The sequence below is a fragment of the Dermacentor silvarum genome, chromosome 5, assembly GCF_013339745.2.
Source record: "Dermacentor silvarum isolate Dsil-2018 chromosome 5, BIME_Dsil_1.4, whole genome shotgun sequence".
Lineage (NCBI taxonomy): Eukaryota > Metazoa > Arthropoda > Arachnida > Ixodida > Ixodidae > Dermacentor > Dermacentor silvarum.
The window spans coordinates 29,817,191-29,834,019 of NC_051158.1; the positions used below are offsets into that span (position 1 = coordinate 29,817,191).

A 16,829-nucleotide genomic window follows, 5' to 3' on the forward strand; every position below is an offset into this window, starting at 1 on the left:
TGTTCATTTTCATAAAATTCGTACACAGCGCACAATCACAGTATTTAAACAAGACACCGTGTAAAGGCCTCCCGAATGTCTGGCTCAGGCCAGTGTCGAAGAGAGAGAGGCATTTATTACGGTGGAAAAGCTGAGACGTCTGCCTGAATCAAAGTTCTGACCTGCTTTGGTCACCAGTGTCGAAGAGAAAGACCAAACGAGTGCGTTTGCCCTACCCGAAGCAGTAGCCAGGGCCGGATTAACATTTGGGGCTATAGCCCCAGGCCCCACGAAAAATGCTGCCTTGACTGGGTCTCTCCACAAAGGGGCCTTCAAAAAAAACGGCCCTTCAAAAAAGGGGTCCCTCAAAAAAGGGTCCTTTGAACAAAGCGGTCCTTGAACAGAAGTGTCTATGAACAAAAGTGTCCCTCAAAGAAAGGGTCCCTCAACAAACAAAACGGTCCCTCAAAAACAAAGCGGTCCCTCGAAACAGAAGCTCTCAAAACAGGGCCCCTCGAAATATGGCCAGGCCCCACAATTTCTTTATCGAGCACTGGTCACTACCCTAACTCCATTATAAGATCATAGCTGCCAGCAAAGAAAAATAAATATTACAATCTATATCTTGTTTACACACTGCGGTACAAGTTTTACAAAACGAGCCCCCTCACAAAAGAAAGATCTAAGCTTGCTCACCGGATGTACGAGAGAAGCACGTGACATTATAGAGGCACCATTCCTATTGATCTAATGTATTTACTTCTGGTTTCAGCACATTGGCATCGCTCGAACGGCGGGAACTTTTACACAGTGAAAAACAGTGAAGATTAGCAGCTAGACATATTTAGAGATAGTGTGTGAGAACATGGCAACATACGCGAAAAGCAACTGGAAAGCTTGAGGAACTCTGCAAGCGACGTTAGCTATCGCAGTGAAAAAAAAAAAAAACTGTCAGCTGACCGTGTTGACCTTGGGAAGCTCTTAATGCAAGCTATAAACGTTTAAAAGCTGTTGTAAGGTCAACTTAGCCAGCGAGAGGTCCAGCGTTTTCGATCTGGCCTTGTGAGCGACACTAAATCCGCAAATATACGCCCAGGCACCTGAATATAGAACAGAGACGAACAGAGGCTTGCCAACGGGTCTATCACGAATGCAAGGTAAATCAGATAAAAAAAAACTAGGATAAAACAAAGCACAAAAGGTCGCATTCGTCGTGATATTGCCCCCTATGCAAACAGACCAAAGAATCCAGCACAGGTGCAGAAACTAAAAGAATCGAAAGAAAAAAAATAAAAGGACACAGACAGACAGAACAAACAAGACTTCTTTCCACGCGGTACTCTACATCTCAATTCTTTCGCCGAGACGCCATGCTAAGCGAATTCCGAAGCGCTCGCCAAACAAAACAAAAAACGCCAACACCGCCGTCCCGAACTTCAATCGACTCTGAATAGGCCTCTCATCGACAGCGAATAAAAAAAAAACACAATCGAAGAAAATTAGGAGACCAGGAAAAGGCAGATTAAAAAAAAAAAAAAGAACACGCGGTAAGAGTTGTGAAGGTGCCATCAGGAATCCGTCTGCTCTGCGCGAACAGACGGCTAACAGACGGCTTCCTTGGCTCTCAGCCGCCAGAAGAACGCGGGCTTCATTTCGAAAAGGGGGGTTCGTTAGAGAGACGACAGCGAAGCGGACATCCTAATTTCCGCTTCCCCGCGCAGATGAGAGCTTCCTACACTCTACCCCTCCCCCACCCCCGGACCCCCCTAAGCTCCCCATACCCCCCGCGTCGACGTCACGCGGAAGTACTCCAATCCTCGTCAACGCCAGACGACGACAGCGGTTTCCAAATTGCCAGACGGCGGTGGAAGATGGCAGCCTCGCCACCGCCCCCCTAGCGTCTTAACGAACGGCAAGAAAACGTACTATAATACCGCAAATGCCAATGTTTCTCGCACTTTCGCGATGCGAACGAGACTTTCTGCAACCGCAAGCGACTTGGCTGCGGCTCGCCCGAAATCCGCTTGCGAAGCATTTTCACTACCCTTTATCCATTGCTGAGGCGGTTCTTGCGCCTGGATAAGCCTTGGCAGACAGAATGTCCCACTTTGTTTCTTTTTATTTATCTTTTCTGTGTGTTTTCGCTCACGTACACGTAAGTCTAGTCAGCTTTTCTGCGCCACTTGCTCAAGTCTTCCGATGAACGGTTCGATTAGTGAGAATAGGGACCTGAGCAAATCGTTATTCTTACTATTATTATTATTATTACTTGGTTTTGAAAGCATATAGAAATATACTAAACTGGAAAGGATGGAAAACAAGGAAAGAAGGAGGATGCCAGCTGCCACAAGTGGCTTGCCGTAGGGCTCTTCGTCTGCGAGATCATTTGACCCCGAAGTCGGATCAATACAAATCGATATGGCAGCTGAAGAAACAACACAGTAACGCTAGAGTTATCCGATAACTGTAATGTTCACTTTGGAGTCGTTTACTGAGAACGCGTTCAACAAAGAAAAAGAGAAAAAAGGTTACTGCATCGCCTACACAATGCGAATCAGCCACGCAATAGCTGGCGCGATATTTATGTGCAGTGAGTAATAACCCACTGTTTCGTCTCGTAACGGCTCGAGTAAACATTCGAAGTCGTGCTTAGCGTAACCTGCTTTCGCGAAGAAGCTACTTTTTTCCCGCAATGTCGACTCATCTTCCATCGCGGAACAGCTGGACCTGCTGCGGCTCGCACTGCGAAATCCCACGGTGAAGAGCCACGCCGTCGGACCTGGCCCGCTCCTAAAATTGGATTAAGGTAGGTGGATTAAGGTGGGTTAACGTAGATTAAGGTTGGTAAAAATTAGAGCGAAGTGGATTAAGGTGGAGTTTTTTTTTTAATTTAAGGTGATAACTTAGACAAGTTCCTCCTGCTTTCACATTCAAATCACGTAAGGATACTTAAGCGAGTGTCAATTTCTTTTTCCTCCGCGTGTATTCTATACCGGCTGCAAAGGACTCCGCCCAAACAAGTAGTTGGCGAGAGTGGACAGTATACGCGCTGGGGCCCGCTCTGATCACGTGGAGACATCGCAGTCAAGTTTCTGCGAGCAGCATGCTAATTGGCTACGTGAAAAACAAGTATAGTCGCCGGCTGCGCATCGGCGTCGCGTCCCTCCTTGAACTGCGCGGAACAAGGAAATAAAGACTGGTGCGGTGGCTTTGCTCTGTAGTTCTTTTCATCTTGCTCGCGACGGCTGTTTACAGCAGCGCGTGATCCTTCATAACACAGGTAGTCACGTGCGCTGGCCGCTCTATATAGCCTCGTAATGCGTGGAAAATTTAACGCGATGCGCCACTCTCTCGGCTTGCCAATATACGGTCGTCATCGATATGAAAGGGAAAACACCTCAATTTTTTTTCCACGCGCCCGTAGGGGCTAAACACACATGCCCTCTGGGAAAGTGTCCAACTATACTAAAAATTTTCCAGGAAAACTAATTATTAAGTATTAAGTTCCTAGATTTCAACCCATGCATAAGAGTTATCATTGTTCAAAAAATTCGGAGGACGCTTAAGTTTCGTCTTTAAGAGCGGAACCCGATAGGGGTGCTTTCAAAGATCCCCGAATGCTTGTCACGCTTCCCGGCAACTGCTGCTTTCTTTTTTTCTCCACCTTCGTCTCGGCGCGCCGCTATCGCTTTGCGCTGCCGCGGAGGCGAGCGCCATCTGGATGGAGTTTTCGCAAGTAACCTACCCGAGCGCGCCGCCGTTATGGTAGAAATGAGGGAAAATGGGTTTGGTGTTTGAGTTTCCTCGTAACAGAATTATGTTTTCTCGTACATTCAAATTACAATCCTACGCTATCACACGTCTGTAGGTTGTAGTTAAGTCGTACTTTACGATTTTTCTGACGGATTTCAGTTTGGGAAATTCAATTTTTTTTTTCACTAACCACTTGCGCCACGCGGAGGGCCTGTGTGGTCAGAGTGGTTCGGGATGAGTTCCTCCGCCACGGATGCCCGACCCGATGCTTACGCCGACACCGGATTTTCTGCCACACGGGGCCCTTAACCCTGTCACGTTAAAGAGAATCGCTGCTCCCTTTCGTACTGATGACGACTGTGCATGTTTGCGGTTTCACAGCGGTGCAAATTCAAAGTTATAGGCGTCGAGGCTCGCTGTGTTGTGCATCGCTGTGCGTCGAGGCCTCTTTTTTTTTAATTTCTTTATGAACGTTGTTACGGGTCTTACTTTTAAATAGCGACACGACGGTTGCATCATTGTTTCTACGGCTGTCAATTTTATTGTATTCTTTTCTAATGTTGCTGCTGTTTTATTGTGAAATTAGCATTGTGCCCTTTCCCCTCTCTAATTCCATAGATGCATTTAGGGTAACTGAAGAAATAAACTAATAAACATGCAATGCAACGCCTTACGAATAAGTTTGGACTAGAACGGCCTTCCTTACGACATCGCTGCCACCACCGGTTAATCTACATTCACGGAAGAGGCGTCAGCGATTCCCTCACCTTAACTAATGATGCTTTAACTGCTGCTGCAATCCAACCCCTTATGTAATACCCCCGTGTGGGGGGTCTTTAAGGAAATAAAGAAAGAGAAATTTCATCGGCATATGTATACGTACGCATGTTGGTGCCAGTTCACAACCGGCTACACGTGCAGAAAGCTTTCCTCCCGAGCGTTACACAAGTGGGCGATTTGTTCTCGCAGAAAACTGGTCCGGCTATGCGCGGACTGTTAGCGCAGAGAAAGAGTTGGGTTCTATTTCCCTGGTGTCTCTGCGTACGTGGGCCACATTCACAAGGTGACCCTTGCGCGTATGTAGGCCGCGTTTACAATGTATGAACCTGCCCTGTCGTTTAAATGTATAGGGAGGGGGGGCGGGGGGGGGGGGGGGGGGGCAAGGAGGGCACAACACACAGAATGGAAGGCGTACTAGGTCGTTCAGGGTGGCAATCGTATACCTTGCAATTGCTTTCCCTACCTCAGTGTATCAGATCTGATGCTGCCTACAGACAACAACGCGGTAAGCGGAATGTCGAAAATGTCATTCACATGAATACACCGCAACGAAAGAAAGAAAAAAAAGGAGAAGAAAAGAAAACCATCTTCCTCGATTACGGAGAGACCTACTGGTAAAATGCTACCACGCTCATTTCCGTAATTACAAAACGGAAGAGCTGGCAAGACATAGCCCGTAATACGGAAAGCTTGTTATACCAAGTAGCATCCGTAGTGAGCGCTACAGACCAATTCCGCAATTTACAAAGCAGACCAACAATTAAACCCTTATTAACGAGTGTTGCCTACAGGCAACGTACCAGAAAAAAAATTAATTTTTTTGTTGAGTTTTGGTAATGACTACGAAGTCTGGCTAAATGTATTATTCGGCCAACACTGAATAAGAGGCAGCAAGCGTCATTTGTTGGTTTAGAGCAGGGACACAGGACGAGGAACAAGGAAGTTTGGCACGGGAATCGCTTTCTTTTGAAAGCCCGGTCAGAGGAGGCAGAATGATGCAAGATCTCCGGCTGCAGTTCTATATTAATACGACCAGCGCAAAAGCAGACACGAAACGCAAAAAAATGAGGCGACAAGGAAAAGCGCTGACCTAACCAACTGACGTTTATTACGAAGAAACATGAATATATAGCCTCGTGCACGTGATCACAACCAAACATACTGGTGCAAGTAATCACGTCTACTACACATCCGCAAGAAAAAAACCAACATAGCCTAAGGCGGCTTCCCACGTGCAAATCACTAAGTCAGCAAATTCTTTATCCATCAACGCTATGGAAGGTTTACTGATGCAGTTGCCTCTTGCAACAGCCGCGGCTTCAATTATAATTCTTGCATTCTCATGTGGGAGTCTAGCTAGTACAGCTGTCTTGTCAAAAAGTGGGATAACATGCGTGTTGAGAGCAATGTATTCCAAGAAAACCCTATGGCTATGGCTATGTTTTTTTTTTTTTGCTTGCGGATGTGTAGTCTTGATTACATGCACCAGTATGTGTGGCTGTGTTCATGGGCGCGAGGTTATATATTCATGTTTCTTTGTAATCAACGCCAGGTGAATATCATCGCTTGTCCTATTCGCCTCTTTTATGTGCTGCGCGTCTGCTTTTGCGCTGCTCGTATCAATATGGAATACCAACTAGGCCAGTCTCACACCTTACTGCAGCTACTACAAACGTAATGTAAAGCAAATGAAAGGTACACCTATTGGGTACACATGATAAGAGCTGTCTGTACACATTCAAAACGAAGGCTTGTAGGTGGTCATTAAAGGGTTAGCAGACACACACGTGATTACATTGCTTCGAGAGTTCACGAATACGATAAATGCGGTTATACTAGATCATACGAGTACAGATAACCAGTCCGGCACTTCGTCTGAAAGCTCGACGCCAATGGGCGAAGTCAATGGGCGAAGTCAATGGGCGAAGTCAATGGGCGAAGTCAATGGGCGAAGTCAATGGGCGAAGCCAATGAGCGAAGCCAATGAGCGAAGCCAATGAGCGAAGCCAATGAGCGAAGCCAATGAGCGAAGCCAATGAGCGAAGCCAAAGAAAACCAATGCGCGAAGCCGAAGACATGACGCCCAGCTGAAGCTCAAAAACGGTGTGTAGTTCGTACCCAGTCGGTATCGCTTCCGCCTTGAGTGCTATAAGGCTAAAGCGACAGACCTTGACATTGAGAAGGAAAGGTTGGCTACTCCTCAAACTGTCGCGCCGGTTCTTTGAGGTTCCCAGCCGGCCGGCGGCTTTCGAAGAGTGACACCCGCACGCAAGCGCAATAAACAAAGCCAGATTTTTGACACGCGCCCAAGATGTCACCTCCCGGCCACGCCCGAAAGCCGGCAAAAAATACCCGACCCGGCTAGCACACTCGACGGCCACAGTCGTCCTCGCGTGACACTTCAGCATTACCAAAGTGAAAAAGAAAGTTTCACGTCAAGGAAAGCTTGCAAGAAAAATGAGCCCCACAATGATAAAGTATGGTTAGACTAGCTTTGGATAGTAATGAAGGAGAAGGCAGGCTGGAGTTCTGTGGGTTTTCTTCTTGGTTCTTATCGGTACATAGGGAGTCACTTGAAGGGCAGCAAACCTAAACCCGGCCCTAAACGACCCAAACGTTTCGAAACCGAGCTAGTAGCTTTGTGGACGGGCCCGCCGACAGCCATTTGTATAAGCTCAAGCTGTCGACATTATACGGCGACAGAGAATATTAATTGCTGCCGTCTCCAGTCAGACACGTCCCGTGCCCACACTTTGATGCTTTGTGTTCGGCAACTTGCCGAAGCGCTATTTTTAAAAATGACTCTGCTGGGCTACTTGGTTCACGTGTATAGGAACGACAGCGAAACGTTTATAGGACGCTCTGCCAGCATCTCGTAGTTGCAGTTTAAAATTAAATCATAGGGTGTAACGTTTCGAAACTGCACAATGGGTTATCAGAGATACATTAGCAGAAGGACTCTGGCTGCATTTTGGTCACTCGGGGGGGGGGGGGGGGGGGGGGGGGGGGGTTGTACCGTGTAAATGTCCACTTATAAGCGGACTGTCCGTTTCAGTGCGCGCTCATTGGATAGGGCTTGAGACTCGGCGGTGACGACTGGCACCTGGCCTATACGGACTTCGAGCTTTATCCAATAATGCGCGCTAATATGAACAGTGGACACTCACTTATAAGTGGACACTCACACAATAATAACCCTCCTGGGCCGGGGTTCTTTAACGGGCTCCTCAAGTCCAGTATACACCAGAATGGTTCGCGTGCCGCCCCCATAGGAATGCGGTCACCGGTTCCGGGATTCGAACCGGCGACCTCGTGCTCGCCATGCATAGCAGAACGCCACAGCCACCACGTGATACGCGCGTTTTCACCGGATGACGCAAGACACAGGTATACGTTCCACATTTAGCCGCCGCGCATAGACGTGGTGTCAGGTTATCGCGGTTGTCGTGCCGGCCCAGGGGGCAAACTGATTTCGCAAGCAACTCCGTGGATGGAACTGCGGCCTCATTAAAGCCCGCATCGCGTTTCCGCGATTATCCGCGAAAGGAGATTTTGATCGCGAGAAGAGGAGCAATCGATTCATCCCCACGATAGATCGATCAGCTCCCTATTGCGCCGAAAACAATACGGGGCATTTCGATCGAACCTTCCGGTTTTGTCGGCAAACGAGGCCACCTGGTTACAAGCGTAGAAACGCGAGATCCGGTCTATCGTGAGAAAGAGGCGCGCACCTGTGCACAGGAGTTTATCAGAATGCGGAAACTGTCACTACATTACAGAACACATCGGGGTTCAATAACCATCCGGCCTGCAGGAGTACCGGGCTGCTGAAGATAAAATATCAAATTTAATCTAGATGAGCAGATCACACTCACGGAAATGCGATAGATCTGCCTTATTGTAAGCAGACTTTTTAAGCCGGGAAGGGACGAGTAGCAAAAAAAGAAATTGTTAGAAATATGTTAAGTAGATCCAACGCTAATATTGGAATCTACGTGACCCGCCGCGGTGGCTTAGCAGCTGAGGTGTTGCGCTGCAAAGCACGAGGTCGCGGGATCGAATCCCGGCCGCATTTAGATGGTGGCAAAATTCAAAAGACGCCAGTGTCCCGCCCATTGGGGGCACGTTAAAGATGCCCTGGTGGTCAAATTAATCCGGAGTGCCCCCACTAGGGCGTGCCTCATAATCAAATCGCGGTTTCTGGCACGTAAAAACCCAAAATTCAAATCTAATCTGCGTGAACCGAAGCTTTCGTGAAACGCGCAATTTAAATGCTATACACACAACGGTTAATCTTTTGCACAATGTTTTTTTGCATCTTATATCGACTACGTGCCCTGCTCTTCAAGGCGCACGGCAGGGCACGTTGCACTATCCGTCGTGCAACGTTCGTATGTGCACGACGGTGGCTGAAGTACGCGCTCGAGCACGTCGTCCGGCCGCGTTACGTCGTGCGGAACGGTTTTGTCCTGCACCGGCCGGCTCGACAGACGGATAGTAGCCAAATCCAGATTGCGCGTTTTCGAAGCTAGCACCGTCAATAGCTCAAAAATTTGCCATGGTCGAACGTGGTCCCACGGTCGAAAGCACAGCGCATACGAAGCTACCGGCACTCGGCGCACTTTGTACACATCGCAGATCGCTTTGAAGATGACGGCCACGCGAACGCGCACTTTGTCCACATCACAGATGGCTTTCGATATGGGCGCCCACACGGCGTATACGCTGCAGCCGCCGGCAGTGGCAGGCTAAGTACCAGTTTGACCTTGCCTGAGGTTGAAGGTCAGATTTGCGGAAGCAGGCATTTTCAGGGTTTGTACCTGGAGTAGTAGAGCTATCGCTCCAATAAGAAGCGATGTCTGCCAGAGGCGTCCGGCCACCATACCAGGAGTGAGCGCGGTGCTGGCGCGCGTCTCTTGTAGATGCAAACCGCAGGCGCATATAGACGCGAGTTTGCGCGCGTCGGCAAGCGTACGTGTGCTCTGGGCTTGAAACGCTCTATTGCAGGACGCACGCCTCCATTGCAGGCTGCGCGCTTAAATCGCGAAGTATGCGAGCCGTTTCCACAGCTGCAGCATTCTAAAAAAAAAATGCACGGCCGTCTGTAAGCGAGAGTTCCGTAGTTTACCCTGGCGTTTGGAAACAGGTGGATATTTTTTCCTTCAACGACCCATTCACGCCAGAACACAGTAGGAAAATTAAGGTCGTACACACACAAGAAAAGAAAGAAAAAAAGAGAGAAAGAGATTGCAGAAAAAAGAGAGAAGGCGAGGGGGGTTGGGGGAGGGGTGTTTGGAAGTGGGACCATCCTGCTAACTGGGCCAAGAACTTTTCACGCGGTTACACTGTAAAACAATTTAACCCCTTAAAAGTGAATAATGGTGTCAATTGATCTATAAAATTCACACCTTTACACCCTTTCTGGGCCTAAGCGTGTGAGGTATAGACCAATTTACACCCTTACTCCCTTTCTAGGTTGTAAATTATCTTACAGTGTACCAAGACTGATAGAGCCTCATAAATGCAACTCGGACTTGTATGTGTGGTCTAGCTATGCGCGCGCATGTTGTGTGGGAAAAGGAGTAGCGTTAGTTTTTTTTCAACTGTGTCTAGGAATAGCTGCGTCTAATGTAGCATATCTTACCAAGGATTCATCTACAGTTATTAAACAACAGCAAAGCATCTCGACCATCCTAGGCGACCTATAACTATCACGTAGTTGAGAGTGAAGCCAGAGAACGACCATGCGCGAATGATTATGGAAGATGAGTACGATTCGTTTCACGTTTATTCCCTCGGCTTTAAAGTGGGGGGAGTAAACTTGAAACATCCTAATATTTAAGGTGAAAGATCAAATTATTTAAGGGGACAACTTGTTTGTCTGCATTTTTTGTTTCTTCGGCTTTCTTTTTGCGGCAATAAACGCGATGGTAGTTAGCCAGCGACAGCCCACATGAAAAGTGCATGAAGTTATTTTCAATGGCTGTCGCTGCCATACTCTGCGGGTCAGAAAATTCTGCGCACATCCAGGTGGTCAGAATTAGTGCGCAGTTTTCAACTACATCTTCTCAAACTACAGTTTGAGTTCGCTGTCGCGCACACAACAGTCGTCTGCCGTTAATTCGACCCTAGCAAGACCTCAAATATTGGTCGAATTATCCGAAAGGTCAAATTAACACAGAGTGGCAAAATGAACAGATTCGAATCTATTTTATTGCTTGAAGTAGTTTGTCTTACGGCTGCAAAATTTCCGGAAGTTTCGAGCGGAAGGGAAAAAAAGACCGCTTTTTTTCTTTCACGTTTACCTAGCAGGAAATTTTGAGAAAAAAAATGAAACTACAGTGAAAATAGCTTATATATACTACTACTCCGGCAATGAAAATAATTATCCTTAAATACATGCAATAACGAACGAAGAGAGCGCGAAGATAATGCAATAGGCACCTTGTTCTCACTTACGAAATATTGCTAATCTGATAAGAGAAAAAGGTCACGAAGTGTTCGAGTAACTTTCGCTGGACAGGCATTATAATCGATCGCGACTGCTTCCACATTCAAATTTCATTGCACGTAGACGAGTATTCGAACACGTTTACTTGTGAGCCTGTTGTGAAGCTTGTTATGAACATTTTCAGGCAAAAGCCAGTATCGTTCACAATTGGCAGATGGCCAAGGTATCTGCAGCAGCCTATAGCAGCCCAGCAGCTATAGGTGTCAACGGCTGATTACTGCAAATACCTTGCCACCAGGTTGACGCTTCGATATGCTTCGCAGAGTCCCAGACCCCAGTCTTAGACCGAAACCCAAAGGGCGGTCTGTACACCGGTACATTTGAAAGCATCGCTGCGTTTTCATAACTAAATTAAGAGAATATATATATATATATATATATATATATATATATATATATATATATATATATATATATATAAAATGTAAGCACTTGACAGCTATTGTTGCCATGTCTTTTTTTTTCATCGCTTCTAGAAACCTATGAAGCACAGCAGAGAATCGCAAGTATAACTGTATGTCGAAATTTTGATGATTTTTTTTTCGCTTACTCAGTGCTAAAGAAACGAAAAACCAGACGAGGTGTTTTCCCAATCTTTCCGGTTTTCTTCACAGCTCTTACATCTCTGGCAGTCGTCATGGACAGACTACTTCAATGCAGTATTAAAAAAAAAATGTCACAGTTTCGCCCTAAGGGCGAAGCAATGAATGCGATAGCAACACAGCAATGTCATACGAAGTAAGGTGAGCGGCTTTGGTAGCAATATGAATTGTAGTAAACATGAGCTGATTAAGTAAGCAGGTGTGCTGCGGCGTAAGTAGACCGACATGAAGAGAGACTCGATGACCACGAGAAGGCGCGTGTGAAACGGTGGTGTTGATGAGAAGCGCTTCCCGTGGGCAGCGCGCGTGCGAAGGGACACACCTGTAGCGCTGCACTGCCGATCCGGGCAGCATTACATGTGTAGCGTGCGTTGGAAAATGTGACCCGACTATTACTAACTGAATGAACAAGCGTGGTGTGAGCGCGCACAAACAAACATGAAGAGATCACACTGAATGACTGCAGACAACGACTGTCAAAACGCTGGCAGCAAGCATACGCCGCTGCGGGCGAAGGTACGTGCGGTCTATCGCTTCAACAGAAACGGAGCCGCGAATGCACGGCGCTTAAAGGTCAGAGCCGTGTGGAGATAGGAGACGGTGCGGCGAGCGACGAGCGCGGTTGTTGGCAGAAAAAAAGTGCGCCCCCCCCCCCCCCCCCCCGCTTCCTCCGGCGCTGGCTTCCCGCTTCCTTGCTTGCGCGTGGGAGAGATAAGAGACCGTGCGGTCGAGGAGCGCGGTTGTTGGCACAGTAGAAGTGCCCCCCCCCCCCCCCCCCCCCTGGCTTCCCGCTTCGTTGCTTGCGCGTGGGGGATTGAGTGCGTTCGCTCTCCGTGATAGCGCGCGTCCCAGCACGCTTGCGCTCGGGCATACGGCGCGCGGTGAAGATTTTATCTATACGGAACCTCACGGCGACGGCGACGGCGACGGCGACGGCTACGGCGACAGCTACGGCGACGCCGACGGCAGAAATCCGGTTGAAGTGTCCATATAATTGCTATCGCAATAAAACACTATGCATGTCATCGGTTACTTGCCGTCAACAGTGTCGTCGGCCTCGACAAAACTGCCATAACACACATCGCCCCGTGCAAGTGGTCATCATCACTGCAGGACAGGTTGCTGCCGCCCCGGTCGTCGCTTAGGGAACACGTAGCGCTATCTGCTGAATTTTTTTTTCTTCGAGCTTTTAGTGTCTACTGCACACTGCACGAAATAAGGGGCACCGGTGGGGTTCGATTTAACCAATATGAGATGCTTTCGCTTTCCAACTAAACGCCTTCTATATAGTGCAAGATTTCTTGCCGGAACGTTCCAGTGCGTTCGTGTTAGGCGAGAAGTCGAATTAACCGAGATAGTGTTAACGGGAGCCGACTGTACATTTTTTAGAGTTTTAAAGGTGAGGGTGCTAGCCACGAGACAAATCCAGCACCCTTAAGGGTGTAAGCATTACATTTAGCGCGCATGACGATGATTACGCTGATGATTAGGAAGCTACTAAAAAGAAAGCGCCGTACGCGCAACACGCACAATAATACAAGAACAATAACAAATAGAAATAGAAAGACACATCGAGGAATGTATTACAGTAAGATAGCGATTCTCGCCAGCTGGCTGATGTTCATGTTGAACATCACTGTTTTCAAGCGTCACGTTTAAAATTCTTCCTGGCGAAATAATGAACGTTCAGTAGCGAGTGAACAGCCGGTCATGTTTTCACGTGTTCTGCCCTCTTGTCTCTGTGGTTTCTCTTACAAAAAAGAAAAAAAAGCTTCAACATGTATATCGCCAAATGTTTGGGCAAAAAGTTAAAACCTGAAAACGCGAGAAACAAGCGATCGACAATTTCCCCCGTGAGCACTAGCATGCACTAGATACCGTAAAAAGGGGTGCTCACTCGGAGATCACAAACAAACACGGAGTTGCAATTTCATTCTGTTTACACTACCTCCCTTCCCTCCACTCGAAGCAACAATCTCGTTTTCCTATACAAGCTGTGTCACCAAGTGTCTCGTTTTGAATGACTATAATGTTTCAATTTTGTGAAAAGAGCACCCGACACGTCCTCGCTCGAAACACCTCCTTCTTATGTCAATAAACTAAAGAAGTTAAACATACACGAACAGACATTTGGGCGAGTTTGTTTTTTCATGTGTGTTTTTTATGAGCACAGCCAAGTCACAGATCAAATTTTAGAACTTTCCTAAACTTTTGGGGTGAGTTTAGAGCGCGCTTGTGCAGTGATGTACTTTGCTTCTGATCTGTGTCGACTGATAAATACGCGTGTTTTTCGAAAAAAAAATTTAAAAAACTTAGTTTGAAGTAGCGCTCGGCCTATCTGACCTTCCTAGTTTTGGCGTCGTTTTTTTCTTCTTCTTTTTTTTTGCGCTTTAAGTCCAGTATAAAAAAGAAGGCCTGGTTAACAGGGCGAAAGTTTGTTTCGGTTCACCCAGCCTGCCACTGCGAAGATCTTCGTCTTAGCTTCGACCTCTCCTAGTCGTAGTTTCTTCGACATGTGGTAGCCGTTTTTTTTTTTTTTTTCTTTATCGGTTCAACAGGAATGACGGGAGGAATCGTGACGACCAGATGGTGCGTTGTACTAACGAGACCGCAATGCGGGAGGTTCCGCGCCCGATGTAGGCGCTAACGACCCAGCGGTAAACACGCAAACAAAATCTTGAAAGTTGTATCAACAAATACGTAGGAGCCATTCTACTGTTTTTCGTAGAGTTTCCCTACGAAAAATAACAAGAAGGAGCTTTGGGGCAAGTGTGTACAAGAACAACAAGTATACAGCGCTTCAGCCAGTATATAGAAGTGATGGGTACATAGTATACCGATTTCTCCAAGATAGGTTTTTTTCTGTCTTCAAACGACTGCGTGACTTAGCAAATTGATTACATTCGACAAAATATCGCCTCATAAATACCCCAATTGGCGATAAATATGCGTGTGAGCAGACGTATTGCCTTCGTGCGTCCCGAAAAAAAAAATGCGACTGCTTGGAAATGTATAGTCCGTTAAAAGCAAGCATTAGATTAGACATTGACCTAACAACAGCTTTTATTGGATACATAAGCACTTTAGTAACGATGATTTACCTTTCGAGTGACAAGCATCTGATAATTTTTATATCACGGCGACTTTTTCGTCGACACTGTTGTTACAGATTTGGTCCGCTTCGGCAACTTCTTCCTAGGTTAACTTGATCGCACAAGTATCCCTCAGATGACTAGTGGTGCCACAAAAGGGCGACACAGACACTATAACATCTTTAATGCTTCTTTTTGTCATCTGGCGCGTCCCCCAGCGTTCGACACCATTAAACTTTTATCCCGAATCGAAACTATTTTTCGTAAAGCGTTGTGGCAGATTCGTAAAATCGCAAAACAAGCTCAATCTCGTAAACTTTCCAAAAATATTCGGGGCAGTTGCCAGGCCATGCTGTTATCTTTATCTAAAGATAGCAGTATTGATGTTAGTTCCAACTTTGAGACGTACATAAACGTCACCCTGGTAAGAATCTATGAGCACACTCCCTGTAACGTCCCCTGGAGTTTACGACACAGTGACGTCGTCCGGCTTAAACGTGTTTGAAACGGGTGAGCTCCTCCGGCTTTAAGCGTTATTTAAAATATATAATAACCGGGGGGCGACCACCGGAGCAGCAGGCGAGCTTCTTTATGACTTCGTGCATTGCAGTGAAGAACACCGAGAAGCGCTCCTAACCCGTCCGACCGTGTGATGATCGTTGTATAACACCACGCTTCACGCTGTATACCGACTAACCGCTCCGCCCGTAAATCACCGCGTACAACGCCGCCGAATTGTATAACCCATAAAAGGTACGTACGCGGTCGCATATACGGCGTGCGCTCCAGCGAAACGCGTATGCTGGAGATCGCGTAGCGCGTCTCCCGTGGCGAGTACCGCATAAACTCGTGTACACCACGCTCTCTTAATCTCGCTTATGAGGATATTTTTGCATATATGTTCCACTTAGATTGTGGGACGAGACTATGACGTTACACTTGTTAGTGAAATGTAGGCGTAACTATATCAAGAGTGATATATATAGTAACAGCGAAAAGCTCGACCGGACGAATGGCCGACGCATAATTGCACTCGTCCCTGAGAGCAAGTGGAATTCTTATAAATATGTTCCACTTACTTGAATAACACATGACTGCGCTGTGCGAATTGATAACGAAAAGAAAGATAGCGAGTATGGCCGCGGCCGAATAACGCGCTAAAGCATACCGCTGGTCCTAGCTGGCCCTGTAGGTCAAACCCGCAGCAGCTACTTCTGTTTGTTTGTTGTTGTTGTTTTTTTTTCCTTTCTATCGTTCAAAGCAGAGGCTGCTTCTTTTCCTCGCGTCTCTGCGGTACCGCACTCCCGCTGCTCCGCTCGTTTGCTGCCGTCTCCTCCGAGGCAGAGGGGCATTTACGTCGCTCGCCGGAAGGGTTATTTACGCGTCCTCAACGCTTCCTACCGCCACCGCGCTTACACTCCAGGCCACCAGAGGGCGTCACGCACGACAGACTCCCCGAGTTCCTTCCTTTCGTCCACGTATTCTTTCCTCTTACTCAGTCTTAAGCTCGCTGTTTTCTTCGCTACTTTGCAGTCGTTTAGCTCTGGACCCATCACGACAACTTGGTCGTTAGCGTTTTTTTTTTTTTTTCCCCTTTTCATCGCCGTGCACCGGGAGAGTCAGTAACGCTGCTCCCCTTTCCCTAGGTCTCGCCTTCTCTCCTACTGCTCGTCCCGTGTGTCGCGAGTATGTCGTCCCTCGACGCCCGTCGGCGTGTGCTGTGCAATGGTAATGAAGGGTTGAGACAAATTCACGGAGGGTCAGGCCGGAAGCAGCGAAAGGGGTTCATCAAAACGATGACGTTTCAAGCTGACGCTAGAAGAAGAATTACTATACTTCTGCTGCCGCTAACACTACTACTACGACTGCTGCCAGAACAAGAGTTACTACTATACTACTATACAACTATACTACTGCTGCTACTATACTAATTATACTTCGACTGCTGCTGCTAGTGCTACTACAACTTTGATTTTTTTTTCCTATTGCTCCTACTACATACTAGCCGTGCTACCAGTATTAGTACCACGACTACTAGGATATTGCTAGCGCTATTACTGACGTATACTACTCTTGGCTAATGCTAACACTACGATACTACATAATGATACA

General features: G+C 47.2%; 1 protein-coding gene across 1 annotated transcript in view; it reads right to left on the reverse strand.

Moving 5' to 3' along the window:
- Positions 1–16,829, reverse strand: part of LOC119454032 (receptor-type guanylate cyclase Gyc76C-like) — a 325,333-nt gene that overhangs the window by 261,934 nt on the left and 46,570 nt on the right.